This window comes from Ischnura elegans, chromosome 2 (assembly GCF_921293095.1).
Source record: "Ischnura elegans chromosome 2, ioIscEleg1.1, whole genome shotgun sequence".
NCBI classification, from domain to species: domain Eukaryota; kingdom Metazoa; phylum Arthropoda; class Insecta; order Odonata; family Coenagrionidae; genus Ischnura; species Ischnura elegans.
In genome coordinates, this window is record NC_060247.1 from 78,170,006 (window position 1) to 78,174,722 (window position 4,717).

Below are 4,717 nucleotides of genomic sequence, written 5' to 3' on the forward strand. Positions count from 1 at the left end.
TTTATAGTTAAAGCCAATTTCTGTTAGCATTTTTATCCAAGCAGTTCCTCCCTTTTCCATTGGTTGTGTTCAGCTCCTCTTACGAAGGCGGTGGCATGCAAAAGTTCTGGAGAGGGGCCTCATTTGGAAGCGTACACTATTAGTTGCATCTATTACAGTTCTGGATTAGCTTAACCGAATTTTTTTTCTCTGAATTCATTTCCGAAGTCTATATCCGAAAAACCGAATTCATTTCCCTAAAGTCTATATCCATTTCCTTGCCCGTAATACGCGATACTATTTACCAATGTATTATTTTTGAGGCATAAAATGATCATGAAATTACAAAGAGTAGTTTATCTAAGGATAATTATAATTAAATTATTATACTTACGAAATAAGTTGGAATATTAAGCTCTCCGATTATAGTTCACGTCCTTATTGTCCGAAATGTCACCCATAATTTGCTCAAATTGTCTCCCGGGACGATTTCTTGCATTTTTAAAGACTTTCCAATTGTCACTTTAGAATTGTGAATTATCAAAGAATAATAATCCCCCTACTTTCTTTAATTTGCGGCAACTTTCGGGTCAATTATGTCATATTGACAGGGAAAAATAGTTTCTGCATACCTCGATCAAGAATTAATTTTTTTTCATCTTCTTCCGTAACGCAAAAAATGCCTCCTGTGAGGATTGAACTCACGACCCCTGGTTTACGAGACCAGTGCTCTACCACTGAGCTAAAGAGGCTTGTTGGTGTAAACCTGGCAACTGATAGAGAATTTTTCCTTTTTGTTTGCCAACGTGGCACCCTTATTGCTGGCGGCACACACACCCCAGTGCAAGTTCCATATGAACAGATACTTGACTCTATGTGCAGAGCCATGCGGACTGAACATTGTGCAGTCGTACTTTGTCACTCGTAAGGCTTTAGACAAAGATACCCCCTCCGTAGGCGAACCCCCCTCATATCCTGCGTACATTATTCTAGTCACAGCATTTTGAGTCACATACAAATTAGATATAAATGTAGGTCGACTATGATTCGTCGTAGCATTACTGTAGTCCAGTATTAAGAAATGAGTGCAGGGTCGAAACTAGGAGTTTGACAGGGGGAAAAGGTTAGTTTTCTCCTCTCCAGCGCCCCACCAATAGTATATAATACATACCTCGTAAGCAATTTTAAAAAAGATGTAATAGTTGTTGAAATCACACACCGAATGTTTGCTATTAAGAGTTTTTATTAAGATTATTCTTCCATTGTACATAACTTGATAATTATTGTTTACTAATATCGTTAAAATAATTTAATAACTTAAAGATCAAGTGCGGCTGCAAGTCAATCCGTAATGAGAGCCACGGACGATATGTGAATATTTTAAAGTGAAAATTAAAGTAACTTTAGAGAATTTTCGCATCAGGTAAATCGTGGAAAACCTTGCCAATAATTGATTTACAGCTCATATATACCTATATATAAGCATCATCTAGGTCTGAGTTCATTGTATTTAACAGTCTAGAAAATGTATTCTAAGAATATTGTTATTACGGCCCGGAATACTACTCAACTATTAGGTATAGGGATGTGCGTAGGATGAGGTATCATTATGCTCCCCATGGTAGCAAGCGGAATGGAAATATCTCAAACATGCTTTGGGAGATGGAACAGCCCCTTGCCTGAATTTGTCGCTACGGCTGAAAGGTGGGGTTTTTATCGCTGCGAAAAAAGGAAATAGCAGAAAGGATTGGAAATCTGGTGGAATTATGCTTCTCCTTCAAGTAGCTTTCCGCCTGCTTTTCGCGCTGTACTTTACGATCATCTCACATTCTCTTCCTTCATCGTAAGGATAGAAATGGGAACTGCTAAAATGCCTCAATAGGTGCATACAATATTTGGGGAAAGTACATTATACTTGAAGCCCAATTTACTATCCATGAGCAAATTTTCTTAGCGCTTATTGTTTCACATCTTTGTCATTTTTAGGTAATGGTTCATTGATATATTTAGGTAATTGGTAAATTTAATATTATGCTGAGTGATTTATAGTTGAATCCAATTACTCTAAGCATATTTATTTAAAAAGTAAGTAAATATCTCAAGTACCATTCCTTTTTTTCCTCCCCTTATGGTCGTGTTCAGCTCCTCTTGCGAGGGCGGTAGCAGGAAAAAAATTGGGGGGGTCTCATTTGGAAGGGTACACTTTAAGACTCCAAAACGTTTCAAGGGTGAGACCCGAAGATCCCACCTCCTCCAACTCCTCTCCATATGGTCTTGCCATTTGCGAACTTCTTTTGTTACAGCTCATTAGCACACACTGCGTCTCTTGCTTAATATTTCGGCGATGCAAGTGGGAACGTGGATGGCAACTATTGAGTGCGACGATGGTGTATGGCGGAGTGAAATATTGCATTCAGCGGCGGGGCTTCTACTCGTCCAAGAGCTTAGGTGTCGAATTCCGGAACTCGTCAGTCTCACGCCAGGGAGAAGAGGTGCGTTGAGAAAGGCATGCTGGGAGTCGCAAAGAACGGTCTCTGGCTCCGTTCGACTGAAGTGCAGGCAGACGTGACTTGTTACCGCGCTCATTGTATCCGAAGTGCACTACTTTTTTTTTAATCCAAAAGAATGGTGGATATGGTAGGGAAGCCAGTTTTAAGGTGGGACTTTACGCGTTTCTGATGACTCTATTAGCCATAGGCGTATCTAGGGGGGGGACACGGGGGCACGTGCCCCCCCCCAGACCCTTAAAAATATGCAAGACTTTCAATACGGTCCCACTATCATTGCGTTCGTTTTGTATTACGAGGTATCTTTGTGCCCCCCCCCAGAACAAAATCCTGGATACAGCCTTACTTGTGCCCCCCCAGAAAGAAATCCTGGATCCGCCCCTGCTCTTAGCCGTGGTTTTCTGGCTCAAGGTGGACCAAATCTAGGAGTTAGCCTCACTTAACTAAAGAGGGGCTTTCACCTCGTATTCAGGTAAATACTAGTTTTATTTTTCTCAAATTTTGCTGTTTTAATAATGAGGAAATCATATTACACCGAACGTTCTCACCGCTCGATTTTTTGCCCCTTATCGAGTTATGAAATAATTTAAAAACATTTATTTGTACATACTCGCTGAATAAGTATTCACGGCATTATTGTGTCATAAGTGAATTATTGGTTATATTTCTGTCACGGGTGTAAAATGACCCTGATTATATATGTTGGTGATTTTAAAGCATAGAGCATTTGGTGTGACTGGTAGGCTGGGAGATGGACAGTAAACGTACAGATTGATTACTTGTCGAAAGTCTATTAATAAACAGCATACGGGATGTTTCCAGTATTTATAATCTTCGATCATCAAGTTTAGAATTAAATGAATTGAATTCCATTGCATACAGTTTCATTTCTTCTTTAAGTTTCAGCGAATAATAGGATCGGAAAGGATTCTTTTTATTTGCATTGAGATTTCTATGTAATTTTAGATAGGTAACCATTTTTCATTTTCCACAGCACTTTAAGGGTTCATATTCGTATCTCGTGAATTTATTTCATCTTTTAGAGTTGATTAGCCTTGTCTATATATCACTAGGCTCAATAACGAAGGAGAGATAAGTAATTCAGAAGTCTTGGGAAGAGAATCTATGATAGATTATCCTTGAACTCGTTATTAGGTTTAGTGACAGACAATAAATGCTTTTTATAGGTCTACTAGTAATCAGTGGAGTACATATGGAGGGGGCCCTCCACCCCTTAAGGGGCCGCCCGCATTTCCGAACATAACAAAATTAAAATTGTAAATTTTTTATATCATAAAATGACATTGTTTTATCTATGTGTATAATCAGTTTAAATAAATATTTCTTAAACTTTGGATGTGACTCGATTTTTTTATTGCGATAAAAGTAAAGGTAGCTCAAGATATCTTTTGCGCCCCCCTTGAGCTTTCTCTTAATCTGCCCCAGCTAGTGATTACCCTTTGGGATTAAAAGTATCCATTATACGAGGTACTCTGAGTCGTTTCAAATATCGAGGATTTTATATTTAAATGTTGGAACACAGTAACACATCTATTACTTAATCTTAATGTGTTTTTTTGTTCATTTTCAATTTTCAGTGGATTTCTGAGGTGGTGAAAAATTTGTGGCTTCCACACCGCCGGAGATAAGTTCGTAAAAACTTACCTTTATATTATGAGCATACAATACACCTGGACTTTGGCCGTTGACGCCATGTAATATCTTCGATGCCATCATTTCCAAATGAATCATCAATGCTTCCTCAGCTAATATATACTATCGCTGGATCGTTTCCCTCAAGCACCGGAAATGCGTAAGTGTTTACGATTGAGACATTTCTCCTCATTTCCTGTTCCATGAAATCTTATCTAGCACGTTTTAAGTTCTATATAGAGTCAAGTACCTGCACGATATCAGGGATATTATCTTATCCGAGCAATGTCGCTGAGTTAATGAATGACAGCTATCCGCAATCGTTTGAGAATTTTATTGTTATTCTCATGATAGTATACTCATGAATTGAAGAATTAGATTTATTTTGTTTCATTTTTTAGCATGGAATTATTTTACCTTCGTCATCATAAAGTTGACCGAAGTTCGGAATTAATGCTAAAATGATCCCATGAGATGATTCTGGTCTTATGACCTTGGAGACCACCTGAAGCTACTCCTTTGATGTTACCAGTCTGTTCAACCAACATTTTGTGGGTGAAAAATTATTATTATTCCGT

General features: G+C 38.3%; 1 non-coding gene across 1 annotated transcript; it reads right to left on the reverse strand.

Moving 5' to 3' along the window:
• Positions 1 to 659: 659 nt before the first annotated feature.
• On the reverse strand, positions 660 to 731 carry Trnat-cgu. The gene has a single exon. It is a non-coding gene; the product is annotated as a tRNA-Thr (tRNA).
• Positions 732 to 4,717: the final 3,986 nt, after the last annotated feature.